Here is a 25031-nt window from a genome sequence, read left to right as displayed (position 1 = left end):
TCTGCCAAGAGAACACATTCTGAAGCAGAGATACTTAGGAAGAATATCAGCTGCTTTGTTTTCGCTTCCTGAATTCAGAGAGAAATGTTCAGTTATATGCTCTCATCCCACTCAAACAAAGGAGGTTGCCAGAGTGTATGAGGTGGAGAGAATCATCCTTCTTTTGATACTACTAGCAAATAATGGCAGGGACTCTTCCTCATCTCTGTATCTCGTCATTCATTCATTAAAGGGGGATATTACAGACATCCCCCATAAAGTGGGAACTCTACTGGAAAAAAGGTCATGACATGGCATCCTAAACATACTTATTCTGTTATCAAGCAATTGTATTTGAGGGAACCATTCTCTAATTGAAGCTCTTCCTTTCTGAAGCACTTACTGGGTCAAGATCATGGACTCTTATTGATGACTAGGTGTTTTCCACCTTTAACTTCTCCCCTAAATGATGGAAGGATCTTTTATCCTTTTGCTCTGTGAGTACATCAGCACGTAGGGACTTGTTATCCACCAAAGAGGAAAGAAAAATGAATGTGCACTGGACAATTTCATTTCTAAAGCACTTTATCCTTTTCCTGGGAGAGACTCTCAGCCATGCAACCTTCAGAATGTAAGCAAAAATGAATGAATGATTTAGCAGTAATATTGTTTTCAATTGTGATGTGAATTAAAAAGTGAGTTATTCAGAATATTCTTTCATTCAAATTAATGTTGCCTGGATCCCTCATACATTATTCAGAATGCTGTTGTAGAATGGCCAATTCCATCGGAATGCTACATGGTTTATTTTCTTCTACATAGGGCCTCCACCAGCTATGTGAATACCCATAACTCAATGACAAACATTTTTAATGTAAAATGCATTTTTCAAAATTTTTTTCCTGTTTAGTAACTGTTTTTATTGCCATGCTGGTTTCTAAGTGGCTAAATAACAGCCTAGATTCATCAAAAAGAGAATTACTACTCTTCTAATATTTTTGGGATAGATGATTAATTTTAAAATAATTCACATGTTGTAAACAATTCATGATTACATTATGTGTGTGTCTCAGAATTATTTGAAACATTTATTGATGATGAAAAAGACAGAAGTGAGAAAGTAGTCACAGGAGTAAGCTGACTAGCTGCATAGTCATTATGTGCAGTCTGGGTGTGGCCCAGGAATTTGCATTTGTAGCATCATTCAGGTATACAGGTGTAAGAATTGTATTTTGAGAAACATGAAAGTACAGTGCTTTTCAAACTTTAATGGGAAAATAATCAACTAAATATCTTGTTAAAATACAGATGTTGAATCAGTAGGTATTAGGACTGCCCTAAGAGTCTGAGTTTCTAAGAAGCTTCCAGATAATGCCAATACTGCTTGTTCAGAAAACCGTACATCGAGAAGCAAAACCTCTAGAGATAGGTCTTCAACTTTGCAAATCCAAAATCACAATTTTGCCAATTCACATAGAATTTGATCCTGAGAAGATGGCACCCAACAACCAAAGAGACAAGAGCCTGATATATAAGCCAAATTGCCAGTTTAATTATGGCACTGGTTCTTAATCCTGAGTGTCATGAGAATCACTTATGGAATTGCAGGGTTTAGACCAAATTCCAAGGAATTCTGATTTAACAGATCTCGAATCATCCTGACATCAGTAGTTGTTCAAATTTCCCAGGTGATTCTAATATGCAGCCACATTGAGGATCACTGATTTTACATTGACAATTGTAATGCCATGCAGATCAAATACCAATGTTAGTTGATCACCACAGTCTCTCTCCTGAAGAGATATCTGCATAGGGAGCCAATATGAAATGGGTGGCTTGATTGGGGAATGTAGAATCACAAGGGAAGGTGTTAGATAACCTGAGTGGCTATGTTAATCAAGCCTGATATGTACACCGTCACCAGAGGTTCCACTCGCAAGGGAGGCAGGTGTTCAGGTAGACCCTTTAGGACCCTTCTCCAATCAATATAGCCTTGCATTCTGAGCTCCTATTTTCTACACTAGTACAGACTATCCCACCTCTGCTATTTTCCTTTATTCTTCAAAACAATTTCACACAAATACTTTGGCATTACTTACTTGTTCATGTTTACCTTAATTACCTGTTTTCAGATCCCTAAAATTCTTAGCCCCCTTGACTGAAAGTGGATGTCCCAGTATCTCTTCCATGGTTGATTTCATTGTTTATGTCTTAGGGTGGATTTTCTTTATATATTCTAGTATTTCTTGTTTTATTTCACACTTTTTAAGTTTTTTTCTTAGAGACTAAGCCTTATTTTCAAATTGTTGGACAGCCATGCTGACTTTATATTTCCTAAATCAGTATGAATTAGATGAATATGTGAAATGCCATGTATATATTTTGCTAATTTTCACAAATGTAGTGCAAGAGCTGAAATATTTGAAGACAAAGCTGAAATGAAATTAAGTAGAGATACTTTGATTCAGGGTCATAGAACAATGTTACATTTTTATTTTATTTTATTTTTTTGTCATTTAGGAAAAAGTGCTTACATAAAATTGAAATGATATGTACAAAGGCACTTTCTCATAAAGGCACTTCAACTTGAAAACTAGGGAAGTGACAATGAAGTGTTTAACAGAATTTCTATTTTAAGTGAGAAAATGGTTGACCAAGAATTATTCTTTTTGAGGGGATACACTTTTACTATCATTAAATTCAGTGGAAATTTGAACAAGATATCATTTTGAAAACATGTAAAAGGAAGAAGGTAGTAATCAGGCTTTCTTTGTGAAATTTTATCAGACTAATTGAATTCTCCTCTCTGTCAGAGTGATAGAATTGATATATCAGTTGAAATAACAGCTGTAATTTACCTTGACTTTAAATAAGCTTCAGCTACTACTTGTTTGGCATACAGATTATAGATTTTTAAAAAGTTGTATAGACTAGAAACTTGCATGGCTAGAGTTTAATTTATCCACACCAGAGACTTATCGAAATTATATGATTTTTGTGTCTGTGCCCTGAATTTTATTAATATATAATGTCTATGTTATATTTGTGTATTCTTAACACACAACTGCAGATAAACCACAGTTATCAGATATAGTAATAAAAAGAACATTTTGTGTGTGTATGTGTGTGTGTTTGTGTAAACCACAGACCCAGAAATCAGCAAGTGGAATGTTAGCATGGCTAGGGATATCAGGACTGACCTTCTGGATAAGCCGTAACATACCGCATGTTATCTTGGAATGGACTGTGTATTAATCAGGTTTCTCCAGAGAACAGAAACAATAGAATATACATATGATGGAACAATGGCATTGTTATTTTGCTCCCCTATCTTGAAGCCCACAAAAATCAACAAAACTTAAGTGTATGGATCCTTGCGAGTGGATGAAGCCTAAACATTGCCTGGAAAGTGGCAGGCATTGTATATATACGGGGTGTGTGTGTGTGTGTGTGTGTGTGTGTGTGTGTGTGTGTGTATGTGGTGTGTGTAATATATATATAGAGAGATAGATATAGATATAGGTATAGGTATAGATATATAGATATATAGATAAAATTGGCTCGTGTGATGATCATGGGGGCTAAAAAGTCCCACAATGTGCTCTCTGCAAGCTGAAGATCCAGGAAAGCTAGTGGTGTAATTCAGTCCAAGTCCAAAGACCTAAGAATCAGGGTTATAGATGGCGTAAGTCCCAGTCAGAGGGCAGAAGAAGACTGATGGAACAGCTCAAGCAGTCAGGCTGAGAGACTGACTATTTGTTCTACCTATTTGTTCTATTCAGGCTTTCAGTGGATTGGATGATGCCCACCCATATCAAGGAAGACAATCTGCTTTACTCAGTCCAGTGATTCAAATACTAATGTCATCTGGAAATACCTTCACACACACACCCAGAAATAATGTTTAGCCCAGCATCAGGGCTCTTCATGACCCAGTCAAGTTGGCACATGAAATTAACTACCACAGATAGCCACTTGCATCCCAGCCCTCCAATGTCCTTCTACTCCATTATCTGCTGGCCCTGGAAGACCTAAAGTCAATATCATTTCAGAAAAGAAAAAAGTACCTAGAGAGCTATATGGAAAGAAAAATGCTTTACAAGTTCAGAGACCAATTTCTCAAATATAATTGATGCAGCAGGAGAGACGTGGTTTGGACTTGTGCCTCTCGTAATAGCATCTGCTTTTTGACGTGTCAACGTTGTTCTCCTAGAAAACTGAATATGCTGAGAGAGAAAAGCAATGTTAGAAATAATAACCCCTTTGAATAAGATTTATAGTAATAAAAGTCCCATTGTTACTTCATTTGCTCCTCAGAATATTCCTCTGAAGTAAGATGGCAGTTGTTACTGTAATACCAGGTTTTCATATGAGAAACATCAGGGTTAATAAGTGTTAATCTTTACCGTGCTAAAAACAATCAACGTAACATACATGTATTGAATTCCTGGCACTTTTCCGGCAACATTTAGGCCTCACCCACTCCAAAGAATCCCAAGACACATACAGGTACCTGAAGGCTGTGCATTTCTGACCTAAGACCAAATACTGAGCAGCAAGTCAGGGAACTCTACGCTTGGAGAACATACTTCAAAACATAAAGCCTTTATTTCAACTTACTAACTCCATTCACAAGAATTTCATGTACGTAAGTTCAATGTTTTCAAATCGTAACTTATTCACACGTGAGGTTCCATGTATGGAACATTTCATATTTTTTCTGTCTCATGATTCCTTTAGATTGAGAACCTATAAGAAAATGTGCTTGTACATTGGACATTTCCTAATGATGATGTTTACATTTAGGGAAAACTCTAACTGGATCAAGGTTAACTTTTAGTATTTTCCCAGACTTAAATCCAAGTTTCACCAGATTTGAAAAAATATACCTAATATTATTTTGGGGATAAAGCAAGTTACTTATTTCTTTTACATATATGGTATATATAATGTATTATACATATGTCTATATTGTTTAGATTTGTTGATTTTGGTGGGCTTCAAGATAGGGGAGCAAAATAAAACACCACTGCTCCATCATCTTGCAGCAGAATTCAGTCCTTTACTTTTGATGTAATACTCTAAATGCTATACTCCTAATAAATATCTCTAGAATTATAAAGTATAGCATGTTACATTCCCTTAAAGACAAGGTCCAACCAACACATATATGATCACGTGATTTATGGCAGAGACCATACAGTGCAGTGGAGTAAAGATGATCTTTTCAATAAATTGTCAGTTGTATGTAAAAGAATGACTCTAACCCCTAGCTAATACCATACATATAAATCAACTGCAGATAATATCAGATCTATGTATGATAATTAAAACAATAAAACTCTCAGAAGAGGACATACAAAATTTCTTCCTAACCATGGAATAGGCAAGGATTCCTTAAGTAGGAAACAAAAAGAGCTAATAAAGAAATTTAAAAAATTATAAATAGGGCCATACTAAGAGAAAGAATTTTGGTTCCTCAAAGTACACGACTAAGGCAGTAAAAAAGCAAGACACAGACTCGGAGAAGATTTTATATTTTATATATGTATATATACGGCCTGTGAGCTACAGTTTACTGACCCCTGGTCTAGACAATGGAGGTAAATGAAAGGAAGATTGAGAGACTAAGCATTTTGTCAAAGAAAGAAGACATTTTCTCACTAAGCTATTGGAATAGACTTCAGAAGGACTGGCTTATCAAACATAAGCCCATCAGGTTATCTCAAGAAAAAAATAAAAACCTACTCTAATTTCCAAGGTTATCAAATTTATGATCAATCTGTTCATTGTGGGAAATTACCATACTTTTACCCTCAAATGAATATCTTATCTGCAAATGTCAAGACATATCTTAAGAAGTGAGCATTGCAACAGTCCAGGGTTAAGTTGTTTTATTAGAGTATGTTAGAGGAAATTTTCATTTATTTGGGGGACTTTAATTACTCTGGGTAACCTTTTTGTGTTGTTTTTTTCTTGGAATGCAAAATGCAGATTCCTGATTAGAATGTGATGTGCATACTTTTTCTTAATGGCAACAAGAGAAAGTATCCATTTTGTACTCACTTATGAAGGGTCCTCCCCAGCAATCTCAGTTCATAGAGATTATTGTAAAAAACATAATGGGTTCAGATATATTTCTAGAAAAATTTTTAAATACTTTGTTTTATCAAAGATATAGGTGTATTAGTTACGATTGTTTTCACTAGAAGGAAAAGAAAATTCAACTCAAACCAGCTTAAACAATATTGAGAATTCTGAGGGTCTCTATTAACTGAATCAATTCAGAGGTGGTTTAGGAATCAAGTTCATTTCTCTTTTCTTCTGTGGCTCTCCCTCTTCTATGTGTAGGTTTCATCCTCAGGCTCTATAAGATGGCTACTGTACTCCTTGTTTCACAGGTATAGGTAGATCAAAGGCAGAGAGTGTGACTTGGAAAATTTGGCCCATAAAGGAAAGCTCCTACTTTCCCAGGAGCCATCATCAAACCTGTGTTACATGTCTTTGGTCTGAAATATATCATACACCCTTTTTTTGAGCAAATCTTTGTTGCCTGGGGAATAGCCCTATCTTAAGCTCTCCATCTAGATTGAATCTTAAATGAACCACTGCGGCAAGTTGCCTGGAGTTACCTTGAGTAACTTAACTCAACGGTTCTCAAAGTATGGTGCCTGAACCAACAGTGTCAATACCAACTGAGAATTTAATAGAGATGTAATTTCCTGGGCCTCATTCTGGGCCAATTGAATTAGAAAACTCTAAGGGAGGGCCCCAGCAATCTGTATTTCATTGAGCCTTTCAGGAGATTCTCTATGCACTGAAATTTGAGAACGTTTGTTTTTTGACTAATCAGAGGCTACATCTAGAGCTGGAAACAAACCTTTAAACCACACAGCTACTGATTAATTGGAAATGTGTGAAATGTATTACAGATATAGCCATGAAGTCAAGCACATACAACATCTATAAAGTATATTTGATGGTGAAAAATTTTCAAAAGCATTATGTTTAGTCAATTAAATTTGTGAAATGTCATTTCTTAGAGTATATTTTAAATGAGATAAAGTCTTATCTATTTGGATTGGTTTATTTTTCATTCTTTGGATTGAGATTCTTTCAGGGGATTATGGAGGTTATTTGTGACCAGATTTATAAACCACATTAGATTTAACGTAGAGAATAGAATGGAATAGAGTGAAGCAATGTAAAACTTTGATTCAAATCTGTATCTATATGTATAAATATGTATGTGCCACAAGTTTCCAATAGAAAATGCTTACCAACTAGCTGTCTGGGGGCAAACTGCTCTGGTTTATAGTTTGCCAATTTCCATGGTATAAATATACCTTCCTCCTGCCCCTAGCAGATGTCAAGCTACGGTATCAGTGTGACATCACCGAAGATGGAGTTGGGTAACATACACAGTTCACACCATTATATAGTATTTCAACCATAAAGATATATGCAAATAAGCTCAAGAGCATAATTAGAAATTGATGTTTCGAGTGTTTATTTACCTTTGTTTTTAATATGATGCATTTGACTTTAAATTACATAATTTCATGTTTAAGAATGGCCATTCTTCACCACTGTTTCACAACATTTCTGAAAATTTAATAATCATCTCTCATGAGCTGGTATGAGCCAGATCAAGTACACAACTGGGCTGTGCCAAAAAGTTTGAAATCCACTGATTTAGCCATTCCCCATGCTTACTGTTGACTCAAAATTAATGAAAGAAAGTGGCAAATGTAATAAACCTTTTCAAGATCTTTGTTTTTTGTTCCTCTGGACTACCTAAGTTTTTCTATTAAGAGAGAAAATCTATCCAATCCTATTTTCTGTAATCAAATTATTTTCTCCCTAAAAATTGGCAACTGTATCCATCTTTGTCTTAATACACCTCTTAAGTTTCATTTAGGCATTGAAGGGAAGAGAGGAGTTGAAAAACATCTGACATTCAAAGGTTGGTGTGATTTTATCATTAACTTCAGTGAAAAGATAGGAATAATAATAATTTAAATGCAGTTAGCTTCTGTCGGCTATTCCATGTTCACCATTCTAAGAATCCCTTCACTATAAGCTTTCTCATAGTAATCTATATCTCATCATAGGGTTACTAAAAATGAAAGAATACTAATTAAACCCTTTCTGTCTACATATCATTTCTAATAGTCCATTAAAGGATGTCAAAGGATGTACCCTATTCAGGGAACAAACTTTCAAATATAACAATAGGACAAATGCCGCATAACTTTGTTACACTTTTCCTTGGAGTTTTTTTTAACATGTTAATAATAAAATAAATGCAATTTATTCAAGAATGAAATTCAGTTTTCACTTAAGCTTATGGAAAACATCGTAAGACTTTTCCTTAAGCTACAACTTGTAGCCTGTCTTCTTTGCAAAATCTTTTCTAATAACTTGCCCTAGTTTATTTACTTTTTTTTTTCCCCTGGTATCTATTATAAGTACATTCTTTGTGGCAAAACTAGAGCTCCATTGTTCCCTCCTGACCACTTTACCTTCACTAAATGTTAAGATCCATAAGATCAGAACCTTTTCCTTTATTTTTGTCCCCATACCCCCTACCAGCATCAGGATCATAGTAGTATGCAGTGCCTTTTAAAGTTTTTTAGAAAGAAGTGTAAAGTTCTGTACATGGGTCTATACACTCAGACCCTCTTAGTATTATTAGTAGTAGTATTTAGTGCTTAATAATACTAATCATTTCCAAATGTTTTGCATGGATTGATCATATAATTTTCACCACCAAGTAACAGACAACAAACTTATCCTATGATCACATAGGATAAGGACTGGCACCCAGGAAGTTTGACTGTAAAATCAGCGCTCGTCATCATTCACTCTACCACCTCACGTACTGATAGGAGTAAGCAGTAGTAGCATGTTTTAAATGTCTGCCAACAAAAATTTCATCATTGATGGATTTCAGTGCTTTTAAGATTGTGTGAAACTGGAATTTAGAGTTTGGGAAGATCTCTAAGGGTAACTCAGGAAAAGATAAGAAAATGGCAAGTATAAGACCAAATGTAACAGTAGCACTGAGAATAAACTCTGAGTAATATAGACATTTAATTTGAGTTCCTTAGAAAGTGAAAAACAACAGATGTATGGTAATCCATTGAAAATTTACTGTGGAGACAGAAAGCATTTGTAAGAGCAGACCTGACATTTTAGAACTGGAGCTCATGTCTGTGGCAAGGCCTGTCCAACCCGGAGGACGTGAGGAAGGGCTAAGATAAGCTGAGCTTTCAAAGGCACTGCCTTATTCAGGTCTAAGAAACTTTATTGTTCCATCTTTAATCTTTAATAGAATTTCTAAAAAAAAGTCAAACTGAAAGAGAAGGGCTTTCTACAACATAGTTAACTTAAATGATTTGTATGAGGATTTCATGACTAGGCACCAAGAGTCCTATGTGATTTTTTTTTTAATCTCTTTCTATTTAAAATAATGATCTGAAAAACCCAAAGCATCAGGGGAATAATCATATAATGCCCTTATTGCATTGCTTCAGCTATTTCTTAAAGACAGTAACCTAAAAGTAAAGACAATAAAAATGCAAGTAATCATTCTTCTTTTCAGACAAGAATAAAATGGATGCTATTTAGAGTGGGCTTTTTTTCCCTTGTAAGAAGTCAGTTGTTCTTCCCTGCAGCAGATTTTATTTGGCCATCTGAAAGTTCCATGACTTTCCAATTAAGAAGCAAAAATTACTCAATCTGTAATTAGAAAAAAGGCATTTGAGTGTTAATTGTGGGCAATCCTTATCTGTTTAGTAGAATCAGAATCTACCTGGTATAAAGAAGAATACAGCAACACAGGATACTGACTATGAGTAATCTTAAATTAGAAACTCGGTTTTTCTGATTATTAGTTAAGTGACCTTAAGTTATCTAATTTTCCATATCCTCAACATCAATATCTCTGATATGGATACGAATGGAAATATTGACTCAAATAATCATTGCAGGAAATAGATGATCTAATAGATAAGAGTTGCCAAGAGCAATAAATGGGAGTTACAATGTTATAATATAAACTCAACACTCTGCTCTTCATTCGTGTATTATTCACAGCGTAATTGATCACAAGATCATTTTTCAAATTTGTATTGGCATCATGGTCAATTCTGCTCAATTCTTTATGTGTTGACATAAATAACATGTTATTTTAAAGTATCCAAATGGTTCTTGAGAGGGAGGGTCTTTTAAACATAGATAGCTAGATAGACAGACAGAGAGATGAATAGGTAAATAGAAAAATAGATACCTTGTTTTTACAGATAAGGCATTACCACTGTTATTTTGGAGGCAACTGCCAACAGCCCTATATTACTTGTTTGTGTGAATCTAAGATTTTTTTTTTCCATTCTGGAATATGAAGAAAAAAGTATCTGAGAAATATTTAAGTATTAAGAAAGAGGAAAATATTTAAGAAGAAAAAAAAACAGTCCACTGAACTTGTTTGAGTGTTTTTGATATGGCTTAAAGTATTTATTCATAACAAAATCAAAGATGTGTATATTCAAATGTATTTTTAATAACAAAATGTGTATATTCAAATGTATTTTTTAATATACAAAATGTGTATATTCAAATGTATTTTTTAAAAGAATTCCAGGCCAACCCGGTGGCTCAGGTGGTTAGAGCTCCATGCTCCTAACTCCGAAGGCTGCCGGTTCGATTCCCACATGCGCCAGTGGGCTCTCAACCACAAGGTTGCCGGTTCAATTCCTCGAGTCCCCCAAGGGATGGTGGGCTCCGCCCCCTGCAACTAAGATTGAACACGGCACCTTGAGCTGAGCTGCCACTGAGCTCCTGGATGGTTCAGTTGGTTGGAGTGCGTCTCGTCAACCACAAGGTTGCTGGTTCGACTCCCGCAAGGAATGGTGGGCTGTGCCCCCTGCAACTAGCAACGGCAACTGGACCTGGAGCTGAGCTGTGTCCTCCACAACTAAGACTGAAAGGAGAACAACTTGAAGCTGAACGGCACCCACCACAACTAAGATTGAAAGGACAACAACTTGACTTGGAAGTGCACACTGTTCCCCAATAAAGTCCTGTTCCCCTTCCCCAATAAAATCTTAAAAAAAAAAAAAAAAGAATTCCAAAAAGCAACTATACATTATTTTTAATTATTTAAAAATTTGTCCAGTATTTGAGATTGAACCGTCAAACAGAATAACGCCAAGTGATAAAAAGGAACTTCACATCACATAAAGGGTAAATGAACAATTTAATGAAGATATGATTAGATTTCTTTTTCCCTCCCTTCAGTAAGATTATTACTTTCCATCTCCAAGGGCCTTTATCACAAGGATCGTTGTGAAAGAAAAGCTCAATGGCATTGCCTGTAGAAATCATCTGCTGCTTCTAAGTCAGTCACAGGTTTCGCTTCAAGGCAAGAAAACATTGCTCCCAATGACACCTCAGCGTTTTGTCTTCAGAAAGCCTCACCCTCCTATAAATGCAAATCCATCTCTTATAGTCAGGCTGAACTATTTTAATGAATTCTTCAAGGAAATGTTACTTTTGGTCCAGTTTCATTGATGTGTCCAGGGAGCTGCGCAGTTTTTTGTTTTTTGGTTTTTTTTAAAAGAAATAAGGTGCTAAGATGTCAAAAAAGGAAACAATAAATTTGATAATCAAATGGATATATTCAACATATATTAAACAACATACATACTATTTATGAATATTTTAAGCCGAGTGATCTTAAAAATGCTTTTTTCTAAAACAGTTATTGACTTGGTCTCAGTAAACTGTGTACCTGATTTGTATAATTATTACCTACTGTCACTTTCCTTTCTATGAAAAAAAGGACACTGCTATGCGGTAGCAGTAGACCTTTGGATGGAAGCAAATTAATTTATCCTTCCTTTTAGTTGATCTAATGACCAACAAAGATAGGAGACATTTCCATTCTGGAGATGAGAAGGCAGAGTTGAAGGAAAAGGAGGCGTGCTTAGCTAGGAAAAGAGCAAAACTGATGGAACTACACAGGGCTGCATTAATATCATGCATTTTTATCTGAGCTAATCAATAACTATTCTGTGTTCTCCTGGCAAAAAAGTAACAAAAAGTACAGAACCCCAGTTATTCCCTTGGCTTATTACTTAATGTAGGGCCTCCTGCACGCATTGAGGTCTCTGAGAACTCAAAAATAGTCCTCAGCAACCATGTTGAATTATCATATTCCTTAGTAGAGTGAACAGTAAAGAATAAAAATGTCACATTAAGATTCTCAAAAGAAGACTACTTTATTTCTTTGAATTCTTATTCACACATATTTGTAAAACCCATTTTATAAACTGTTCACTGGTGATTATTTGTTTTGTCCTGTCATCTAGAGTTTTGACATGATGACATATGACTGACAGGGTCGTGTCCTTGTACAGGATGGGAGCAGAAGCCCATTCCATGGTAAAGATAATGAGGACATTAATAAATTGGCTTTAATTCAAAATGCTATTTTGTATAGCATTTGTATTTTGTTCATCAAAGATATTTGTTTTCCATGACTGGAAAAAAGCAACCAAGTAAGCAAATTAATTTAGCATACACTTTATAAACTTGATACAATACACATTCATATAAATAAGCTAGAATATATAGTATGAGATAAATGCATTCATTCATTCAACAAATATTTATTAAGTGTTTAGCATGTGCCAGACACTGTATAAACCATTGGAATAAACCAAAGACCCTACTTCACGCAGTGTATATTCCAGTGGATGAAAATAGACAACTAATAAACATCCAAACAAATACAAATATGATATGTTAGTTGGTGATTAGTTCTTAGGAGATATATAAAGCATAGTAAGGAGGCAGAAAGAAACAGATAGTGACGCCACTTAATTATTCAGTTGGAAACTCAAAGGCCCTGTAATTGTGAAAGAGCATAACTTTCTGGAATGATGTCAATCTCCGTAAAATGCTATATATCACTGATTTTCACAACCTGAAGGACCGTAATATTGAAAATAGGCCTATGACAAATAATTTTCAATATAACTATAAATTACTTGGAGAGTGGACTATACAATTTTTTTAATCAAATCTAATAAAAATATGACAGGGACATGACAAGAAAAATAAGTCCAGACTACTTTTTCTCATCACATAAATACAAAAGTCTTACCCCAAATATTAGTAAGTGAAATTCCATGATATATAAATAAAATAATGCATAATCATCTAGTTGGGTTTATTTCAATGATGCAAGATTCAAAACTTAAATCAATGTAACTTTTACCATGTTAGCAAAATAAAAGAAGAAATGAGATGGTCATCTCAATAAATACAGAAAAGGAATTTGATAAAATTCAACATTTCTTCATAATTAAAAAAATAAACTCCTAACCTAGCAATAGGAAAGATTTTTCCCAGTCTGACAAAGTATTTCTGACATTATACTTAATGATTAAATACTTAATACTTATCCCATAAGAATGGAAATAAGGTAACGATAACATTATACCCACTTCTATCCAACACTGCACTATCCAGCATCTATCAATGAATAAAATGAAGAGAAACAAATATCAAGGGTTTAGGAAAAAATGAAAAATGATGACATGGTAGTATATGAAGACAAGACAAAAGCATCTACAGAAAAATTATTAGATTAACTCTTTTGCTGCATCAATTGATTTTAAGTTTTTTTAATTCCAAAATGGGTCAGAAATCCACAAAAAACAAAAAGTTGATATTTTGACTGTTTTATGCATTTAATAATAACAATTTGAGCTGCTTTGTATATAAATGGCATCATTTTTATGTATAAAAATTTAGGATATATTCATTTGAGTATATCCGATTGTCACGGCATAAGGGTTAATAATAAGTGAATTTAGCAAGATTTCTGGACCTGAAGTCAACATTTAAAAAAAATATGTTTCTATATAGCATTGTGATAGATTTGAAAAGATGATCCCTAAATATAGCTAGCTAGCTAGCTAGCTAGATAGATAAAAAGACATGGGACATGTACAAGAATTTTTTTTATGGGTTGAATTATATCTCCTTAAAAAAAAGCTGAATTCCTATCCTCTAGAACCTCAGAAAGTGACTTTATTTGGAAATAGGGTCTTCGCAGATGTAATTAAGTTAAAGTGATGTCAGTAGAGTGGGCCCCATCCAATATGGCTGGTGTTCTTATAAGAAGGGGAAATTTGGACACAGAGACAGACACGCACAGAAGGAAGATGGTGTCAACGCACACAGGCAGAAGATGACCATGTAACTGGAAGGATGCATCTGCAAACCAGGGAATGCCAGGCATTACCCACAAACTATCAGAAGTGAGTAAGAGGCAAGGAAGGATTCCTGCTTCCGGAGGTTTCAGAAGGAGCATGGCCCTTCTGGTAGCTTTCAGAACTATGTGATAATAAGTTTCTGTCTTAAGCCACTCATTTTTGGGGACTTTGTTACAGTAGCCCTAGGAAGTCAACATAGTTCATATCAACATTATTTGTTGTATGCATATTTTCCAAAATATTTGGAAATAACCCAATTGTCCATCAATAGTAGCAAGGATTTTTTTTTTTTTTTTTAACTTGGTATGTTCACATGTTGGAATAAATAGATTCATGTATTGGAATAGGAATAAAAATGAAAAGAATACTGCTACAACCAGATACAAATAGATAGATGATAGGTAGACAGATATGGTAGATCCATATATAAAGTTAAAAAACAGTTAACTAATCTCTGATGTTGAATGGTGACCTGTTTGGAAGAAAGAGAGAGAGTGATTTAAGGAGCTACACGGAGGTCTTTTGTGGCCCTGTTACTCCTGAAATAGTCCGCAACACTCATTCTATAACTAAGAGAATTATAGAAGCCAAATCTATAAGATAAGCTACTTAGTGCTATCCTGAGAAACGTAGTGTCATAATTATAATAAAATTGTGGACTCTGGAGCCAGCCTACCGAAGTGAAACCACTTGCTAGTTAAATAACTGAGGGGAACTTCTCTGTGTTTCAGTTTCTCATCTGTGAAATGGGGTAACATTATCTATCTCAGGGGATTGGCATGGAGATTAAATAAGTTAATGCTTTCAAAACATTTAGAATAGTGCTTATATGTTTATTTAATATGTTTTAGTATATATTTATTAAATAAATACTTAATATGTTTATATATAGCATATATTTATTATATATGTATTACATATATAGTATATACTTATTAAATAAATAATATATTGGAAAAAATTGAACTATGGAATTTTAAGATTTCGCGTTTGGAATTAAAATGGTTTTCCCCATGGATATGCACCCATGTACAAACTAGTAAGTAGTACCTGAGTGCCTATACTAAAGTGTTACGCAGTACATGTGAACAAATGTGTCCATGATAAGAACACAATCTGAATCTTAATAAAATGCATCTTAAATACCTATTAATGGTACTGAAAATGGGATCAAAGAGATACTTGCAATCATTGTAAAATAAAGTTAACAGTATCGTCTATAAAGAGATTTTGATAACGTACTGTCAAACCATAGTCGTTCTTCTAGAAACATGAAACTATACTGGAAAGCAGTTTTTAATTATCATTCATATTTTTACATATCAGTACTTGATTTTAATTAATATATACAATCATTAAAAATTCATGGCAGGTAAGAAAAAGCTATTGTTAGTTAGCATTGAAATGTGACTAGTCTTATATATCTCCAAAGCCTATGCAAATTGTCAAGTATTCTTTATTTCCTAATTAGTAGCAAATTATAGAAAATTATTTCTATAGGATGTACAGCAAAAGACTGTCTTGCTACAGTGTTGATTCTCAAGAATAGAATTGTTATTTTATTCTGAACACTCATTTGTTCACTTTCAAAAATAAACTCCCACACTCATTTGTTCACTTTCAAAAATAAACTCCCATCACAGTAGCTTTCCTTTAAAACCATAATCCTAATGTATATTCATGAGTTCTGGGACCAAGGGCTCAGCAGTATGTCTCCCTAACTTCAAACTCAGTGTCTCTCTACTTGATTTTTGCCCTATCCCAAAGGGAGTTTATTTGATGCCATTAATTTCATAATACCAAGAAGGTCCATTAAGTTCACTGGCATAATCATCCCCGAGAATAGGCCCATTAATCATTTTCTGCTGTCAGATCAATCCAGAAAATACTAAAAATCGGTTAACTTTTTTTCTGAGTTCTAGCAATTAAAAATTAAATAGAAATAATAGTCTGAAAATGTTGTCTTCCTTTTCTTGTATTAAGAAATAGATTTTAGTCTCAGCATCCTAACTTTAAATTGTAAATAATGTATAAATACATTTGTTATCTAATGCAGTGCTTGGAATGTTGTAAAGATTTGGATTGTAAAGAATACAGGTGATGTCAGCTTATTTTAATAACTATGATAGCACTTAAGTGTTCTGTTTTCTTTCTTTTAACTGTCAATATCTAAATTGTTGGAAACAGAAGGAGCTGGAGAGGAATTGGAACTGTGAGTGAGATCGCCCATCCTGCCATAATCTCTACAGCCCATACTCCTATTCTACTAAGTGCACAATACCATGATCCATTCCACCCACATTGAAGACTTCACAGTGTTAAGATTATATTCACCAGTCTTTCAGTTTTACTTTGTGAGATACAGTACACCAGTTTCTGGGAGCTTATTTCTATTTTAAAAACTTTGAAAAATATTAGGAAATGTAAAATTTTAAATAAAACCTATATCTATTTTTCCATGTAACTTGATCAATTTCATGTAGCTATTGTAAGGGAGCGTTCAAAGCCTCTGTCCTGAGGAGTCATTATTCTACCTAGAAAATAGGCTTCCTGGCTTTCGGCAACTTGATATTTTGTTATCCCTTATACAAGTAGGAAAGAGCAGACTGATTGAAAAGATTCATTGTGATGTGTTTTCAGCTCCTTGATCCTTTCCAACAGGGAAAATTGAAGGAGAATCTGCTAAAATAGATAAGCAGAATGCTATATAAACAAAAGGAAAAGACTCTTGTTTAGTTTTTGTTGTTGTTGTTGTTTTTGTTTTTTATCCTGAAAGAGCCTATGGAAACTGTTGTTTCTGAAAAGGACCTCCTAATTAATTAGTACATATTAAATATATGTGAATTTTGAAAGTGACAAACAACATTTGGTTCATTTATGCCACATGAATAGAAAACTAAAACTTGGTGGGAAGATATACTCCTATATGCAAATGATTCTTTCATAGACAGAATGGTTTTATCCCTTCAAAGTTAGCTGAGAGGAAAAAATAATTGATATACCAAACTTGATCCCCTAAATTACTCCCATTGAAATTGAAAGATGAATTTTGGAGTTGAAGACGTAAGAGAGCAGATGTAGAAACTGAGATTTTGGCAGTCTCTGTCAGAAACTAATGAGCTTTGGGGAAATCCAGCTGATACAGAGTTTGAGTAGATTACTGTCAACACTATAGTGTGTCATAGCACCTACAGTGAAGCGACTTCAAGGTGGCATGTGGAAACTGACCAGAGGTAGCCTTTCCAAATTACTTAAAGAATCATTCAGCATTACAAAAAACTAGCCAGTGTAGTATTATCCACTAAATCAAGAATTAATTTTCCTGTTAAGATACACTCCTTTTCCTCTTAAGATATGCACCGCATATACTCCTTTTGAAGCAAGAGTAAAAATTCACAGTACTTTAAGCTCTTGGTGGGTGACTCACAGGGTGCATTAGTCATAATAAAGCTGCAGAAGGCCTTTTTTTCATAGTGCCTACCTAGGCCAAGCCTTTGGCTAATATCTAATTCAAAGAGCCTCCAGCCAGGAGGGAGAAGGGTGAAGGGTTATTATGAGCCACTGTAGTAGGGTAAATACTATCAGACCATGAAAGCTTGTGCTCTAAGGTAAAGAACTCCCTTCTCTAATTGGTTCTCTGGTGTTTTTGTTGTTTATTTCCTTGATATGATCGGTTATATACTAACTAGCTAATTTTAGTGTGTTTAATATTTCAGTATGTTTTCAGTGTTTAAGTATAATCAGTGCATGTTTGAGTCTGCTATCTAGCTGTAGGTTTTACAGGATATACAAATTTGTCAGTCTTTGTGTGTTGATGCTGATAAGATGCTGTCATGGGACTTCAATTCAGAATTCAGACATACGCATTTTTCTGTTAGTCCTGTTATATCCACGTGTGTCTTTGGAAGGGTGTGAAACAAAAGTGGAGGGGGGAGATGGTAACAAGAATGAGTAGGAACCCCTTTGCCAAAGATGGTAGCCCCCAAGTATATTGGACTGTATTGGTCCTTTCCAAACCATCTCAGCACCCTCCCAGTTCTTGGGTCTGGTTCACATTTCCCATACAATCTAATCTCACTGTTGGCTCTAGTCTTCATAGTCTTTAGTTGGCAGCATCCAAGGAATAGAGCTGTCAAATGTGAAGTGACACATGGTAGCAAACTGGCAATGACCTGCAGTGATGTCAGTATTTTAATTTGTTTGTGATGCTTTATGACAAATTGCGATATACTATATGAGAGAGAGGTCTAAATGTCCTTCCTATTTTGGGGGAAAAAAGTGAAGGAATGTTAAGTCATTTTCTATGTGGAACATTAAATTTGCCAAAACTAAATCTGGCCTGAATTTGACTACTTAATTATATAATTAACTTAGAAATCTGTATCGGGTACACTATATATGCAGAACTCTCCAATGAGTTCTACTTGGAACCGTAAAGTCTATTTGTAGAGGCTAATTATTCACAAGCTCACATCTCATAAATTCAGTCTTTCAATCAATAATCATTTATTGAGCAACTACTATATGCCAATCATTCTAAAAGTTAGCACCACATTTCCAATTATCATGTAGATTCTAAAGAAACATGACCCAAAGGAATAGGCACAGTTGTAATAACCTGTTAAAGATATTTCACTTACTTGCAAATGCTACCTTAGACACATTACTGTGCACTGAGACTATAGAGCCCTTGATTAAAAAGTTCACATTTTTTTGGCAGACATAGACTTTAAAAATTCAATATAGTGTCATAAGTACAATAAACATGTTAAAGGTACAGAGGTCATAAAAATAAAAAGGTAGAGGGAGCAATCAATTAATAGTGAAGAACATTGCAGTGTGTCATGAGGTTGGTTTTCCTGGAGTCTCTGAGAGTATTTCAGTTTTGAAAAAAGAAGGAACACGTGAACATAGCATATCCCCAGTCTTTCCCTTCCACCTGGAGCTACAGGTGGTTTTCTTATTTTCTTTCCCTGCACTGCTCTCCTAGAAAGGTTTGCCTTTGGCTGATCAGTTCTTTGATTATACAAGTCAAGAGAAGGAAGAAGGGGAATGTGTGAGTGAACTAGGATGGGGGAGAAGTTTGTAGATACTTTAGAAGGAATATTGAACAGGGGCCGCTCTTGAACATGAGGGAAGTAAATAGGAGAGAAAGGTGGAGACTTTTAAAAGTATGGCTCTTCTTAGACTATGTATCACACTTATGGGTTCAAGAACATAACTATCCTGGAGTAATGTAGAGTAATGTAAAGTAATAAATCCTCAACCCATTATTTTAACTTTTTCGTTGTGTTAATTCATTTCAAGGCTTTGTTGTTTTTTTCCAAAATGTGTCAGAAATCGACAAGAAAACAAAAATTTGATATTTTAGGTGTTTTATGCATTTAATAATAACAATTTGAGCTGCTTTGTATATAAATGACATTATTTTTATGTATAAAAATTTCCTGTTTTTATTCATTTATGAAAAACACAAAAATATAGAAAAATGTACATCTGTTTTCCTAAACTTCCTTGCTGGAAGTTTCCATCCTCAATTAGTGGATGGAAATATTCGGATCTATCCAACCATTGCGGCAAAAGGGTTAAGGCCTGGGACTAAACCATATGGGACACAGAAAAGAAAGAAGACATTTACTGAGAAGACAAAGAGAGATACAACCAAATAGAGAAACCAGAATGGACAGAGGTACAAACACATGAAATAGCACAGGTTCTTGAGCTGACTCAAAAAGGCTTGGTACTCAATACTGTACAGAGTGGGAAGGAATGTCACAGAATGGAGATGTTAGTATATGAAGCTGTGTCTCTGGGGTCTACCACAGGAATATGGAAAATTTCTAATCAATCAATCGGCTCATACTTCAATAGCTGTTTTGACTTACTATTTGTGTTAGGTTGCCAAACTGGGCAGGTAATGGATTTGATTTCTCGTTGACACAATCTTACTCGTTGCCTATACAGTATAGTTGCTTGTGGAGAAATGCTGACATGAAATTAGACCAGACTGATCTGTCTAGAACATTTGCAGCATTTTCCCTTGTGTTTCAACTTCTATTTACTTCATAGTTATAGGCTAGCAAAATTGTGTTGATATAAGCATCACTTCATTCCTGTGAGACTGATTGTATTATCCCTGGTCTGTATTGTCACTGTCTTATGGCCAGAGGTAGATTTCAGGTGAAGTTAATGAAAACGAAGCTTCAGGGCCTGTCACTTACATGGGCCTATTCACTATGAATCTAATTTTTGACTTGTAATCTTGTCTTTTTTTTTTTTCCTTAGAGAAGCTAAAGTTGTATAAGATTCGGGCCTCATAAAAGTTGGATCTACTCCTGCAGTTATCTCAGATACAAATTATGTGGCACAAGTTGAAATAGCTACCAACAGTACTTTAATCAGTTCTTGAAGCTACATTGTAGGTTCTTATCACTATTTTGATAGACTCCTAAAATTTGATGTGATTTTGACCCAGATGTAAATTATCCATCGGGTAGTTTCCTCTCCAAAAGGAGTACATAAATGTGATTCTAAAGTGATTCTAAAAATTTTGAATTGCCAATTCAAATAAAATTATTGGATGAGTAAAAATTTTATCTCCTCATAATAACAAATAAGTATGCATGCCATGCATTGTAAATATCACATCAGAATTTATATATCTTCTTCCTAAACAACTATTAGTTTGCTCGAGCTGTCATAACAAAGTACCCCAAATTGTGTGGCTCAAACAACAAAAATTTATTGTCTCACAGTTCTGGGGACTGGAAATCTCAGATCAAGGTGGCAGGGTTGATTCCTACTGAGGGAGGGCTCGACCTCTCCATGCCTCTCTTCTAGCTCGTGTGCATTCGCTGGCAGTCTCTGTTGTTCCCTGGCTTCTGCTGCATTATCCTGATCTCTGCATTCATCTTCACATGGCATTCTCCCCATGTGTCTCTGTGTCCAAATTTCCCCATTTTACAAGCACAGCAGTCATGTTGGGTTAGGGGCCCACTCAGCTCCACTATGACCTCATCTTAATTAATTACATGGATAACAATCCTACTTCCCAGTAAGGTCACATTCTGAAGTTCTGGGAATTAGGACTTCAGCATATGAATTTGGGGAGGACAGGACACGCTACAACCCATAGCAACTTATGATAATAAATGGGTCTGAAAGAACACTATGACATTCATGCAATTGCCTTGCTTCTATTGTGGATAGAGCTTAGAATTTAAGTTAGGAGCTCTAGGTATTTATCTTGAGTAGGACAGAGTTAGGACAGCTAAAAGTATTGAGCATGTTTTTAATGTCAGTGGACATATAGTTAGAAGTATTCATTATTCTTATGGTTTGTAGTTCAGAAAATGTCATCTCTTGCCCACTAGGTTGTGGCCTCAAGACACATTTCAATTCTGGGGCCTAAAACTTTACAAAAACAACTAATGTTGAAGGATACAAAGCATGATGCTTCTTATCCTATGAACCCTTGTCCTTATTAAACAGCTTTTTGGGATTTTTCCTTTGAGAGGGGAATACGGTTGACAGTTTTGAAATTCTGTCAACTGCTTCAGGGTCTCAGTATCTTAATAAACATTCTGTGCAAAAGTCTACGCCTTCATTTAAAAATATAGGTACCCCATTCAAAATAAAACTTTAAAATTCCTTTATCTGTACCTCTTCACTGAGATCATCTGGCTTCCTTAAGTATTTGAGCAATTTATTTCATCATCTACAATCCATATTTCATTTTAATTGTTGAAATGGAATTATTTAATTATTAAAAAGAAGGAGGTTAAGGAAGAGAAGGCAAAGAAGTAAAAGAATAAAAGAGAAATGAGTATAACCAAATATGAAGAAAATAAAACGAGAAAAGACTTTCTTCTGAATTTTCAGAAAGCCTCTCTTAAGGCTTTCTTATTGTACTTATTGTACAATAATACTTATTGTAGTTCCTTAAATAATTCTGTCTGCAGAAGATAAAAGGAGCAGATTGGCCAATTACTTTCAAACTGTTTGATCACATCCATGTGTTTATTAATTATTCAAGTTTTAGGAGTCATCAAAGTATCCTAATGCATACCTCAAAAGGAAGAGCAAAAGCCAAGGCACTGGGAAATGCTTTTTATGTTTTAAGATTTCTCCCACTTATGAGCACAAGAGTATGGGCTTTTGAATGTTGGGCTGATTTAAACTCTGTAACTTGGGAAGGTGATTGACAGTTTAGCCTTTTGGAGAAAGGGAAAGAAAATAAAGGTGCTTAAAAAATCATGTCAGCAAGTAGAGCTAGAGGTGCAGAATGAAATGACATCCTTGGCGTTATATGACCCACTCTCAGATTGCCGCCTTTGTACCCTCATCCTTGGACCAGTGGCACATTTATTGCTCCAGACCAAGAGTGACTGACCACATACACAAATAGTACTTGGGTCTTGAAACAAAAACTAGCTGCGAGAACAGTTTAAAGATCCTAAGGAAAAGGCAATGGGACGATTAGACAGAAAAAAAGAGGAAGGATGATGCAGTGAGATCGTATAATGATGTGAGAATGAGTTTCAAAGAAACATTTTTACCAAGTATGTAATATATTACTTTAGTTTTATCCCAATTGTAAGTTATCAGACCATTTTATGGGCACTAAATGTCACTTGAAGTGCATGTCTAACAAAAGAGGAGAGTGCATTACCAATTCTTCTGCGATGACCATGTCAGAGAAACTATTAGACCCATTTGTCAATGTACCTTGGTGTCTAATAGTTTTAAAGAATGGATGGTTGTGGAAACCATTCAACATTTTAAAGATATAATTTCTCCTTATACACATTCCATTAAATCATCAGTTTTGAGTATATCTGTTTGTCCACCCATGTCTTTTCAGTAAGCTGATTGAAAATTCAACAATAAAAGCACATTTTGAATCACAGAATAGGAAAGACTAACAACATGTGAATAGTATTTGGAAGGTCTATTTATTGTTTCAAATAATTGATATTTTGATATATTTTGGGTATTGTGCAAGTTTGCCCAGAACATTAAAATAGAATATTATACATAAAATAGATCTTTAAAATAGCTTTACAATAAAATATCTTAGAGGTCTGAGATAATAGTATTCATGCCATTTTAAAGAATTTCTTTACAATGGATACATTTGGCAGCAAGCTCTTTAAAAGCGTAGCTTTAGATATTGTTTCTAATACTATATTTACACAAATGGGTTTGCTTTACCAATTTTAGCTTCAACCTTCATTGACTGATCTCGTGTTTCTAATCCCTTGTAATCACCTTTTCAACTCATTTAACAATTATTAAAATGGGTGAGGGAAATAAATAATAAACTGGTGTTCAAGGTCAACTGTACGAGTTCCCAATGTGCCCTTGAATGTCAATTCCATGGTCTGAACCAGGTGATCTATAAAGTCCTCCCTCCTTCCCCAGATCTGATGTGCTATGATGCTGAGTGAGGGCACTAAAATAAAAACAAAATGGCAAATAAGAGAAAATGGTAGGGTGGACTTTCCAAAATTGTTTAAATTATTCAAAATCAACTTTTTAAATTAAAATTCAACATTGCAGTGTTTGAGATTTTGCACTTTTAAATCCCAGATATGCTACTTACCAGCTCTGGGACTTTGAACAGATCATTTAACTCCTATCGTCTACAACTTCCTACTCTGTTAAATAACAAAAAACAATAATACTTACCATATAAATATATGAGGACTAAATGAGTAGTATAGGCAACAATTTAGTACCAATTCAGGGATCAATGTTAGCATTTATTATTATTATCCAGATGTGTATTGGCAATGATTAATTTATTCTTTAATTACTTATTCAAAAATACTCACCTGTATTTAATGTCAAGCCTTGTACAAAATGCTGGAGATCTAGTAGTCGTGGAACAATCTTTTCTCCTCTCTGTTGGTTACTACTTGAGTATTTGAATGTGGATTGTTATGTGTTCGTGAAAAAGCATATATTTTGTATGTATTAGCTTTCGTTTTTAAAATATATACGGTTGAGAAGGCAATAACCCTTTAGGCTCACTGATTCTCAACTTATAACTCTTTTCTTCCTCAGCCACGGTCTTGAGAATTTCTGTTACTTCTTCCATAAGTTATGAGAGCTGAAGAAAGCTGAGCAGGATAGCGATATATACTTCAGGCCTTCTCTTTACCTGGTTCTGCCCGGCTGACGTTTCTACCTCATGCAGCTGACTAGTTTGATGAAGGGTAGCCAGCAAGGAACTTCTTGAGTTCCAGAGTAGATACGGGGTTAGTTGTCAGTGCAGCTTACTGAATATTTTGGGGAGTTTCTGTCACCCAACTGTCAGAGTTTCAGTCCCAAACTAGGTTCAGGGAATAGAGCCACCTCCCCACCACAAACGTACTATCTGTACTCTTTTATTCTCCCTTAGGGAACAATCCTTTTCTAGTCCAAAAAGGATTTTTATTTTTATCATCTCTCCCTTTTGTAGTAAAACTGCTCCTATGTTATTATTTATTTATTTATTTATTTTCCTACCCTCTCTATGGTCTAAACCCTTTGCTTCAAGTCCTCCAGGATTTGGCTCTTGATATTTAAATCCAAGCTTTTGGAATTTTTTTCCTCCTAAGGTACTGGTACTTGCAATTCAAAGCCATCGTTTTAAAGACTATTGTCTGCACTTTTCTCCACTGTTGACGTACAAAGGTCAAATTAATTGCTCAAAGGCCCAAAATGTGATTCTGTGTTCTCTCTCTGAATCAACCATACCCTGAGGCATCCAGAAAAATC

At 34.9% G+C, this 25031-nt stretch overlaps 1 protein-coding gene across 5 annotated transcripts in view; it reads left to right on the top strand.

The window, feature by feature from the left end:
* The window catches only part of B3GALT1 (beta-1,3-galactosyltransferase 1), a 513038-nt gene that overhangs the window by 147833 nt on the left and 340174 nt on the right, over positions 1-25031 (top strand). The gene's annotated exons all lie outside the window — the stretch shown is intronic.

The sequence above is a fragment of the Rhinolophus ferrumequinum genome, chromosome 8, assembly GCF_004115265.2.
Source record: "Rhinolophus ferrumequinum isolate MPI-CBG mRhiFer1 chromosome 8, mRhiFer1_v1.p, whole genome shotgun sequence".
NCBI classification, from domain to species: Eukaryota; Metazoa; Chordata; class Mammalia; order Chiroptera; family Rhinolophidae; genus Rhinolophus; species Rhinolophus ferrumequinum.
The sequence above is the reverse complement of the archived record's forward strand: the minus strand, read 5'-3'. Positions and strand labels throughout refer to the sequence as shown.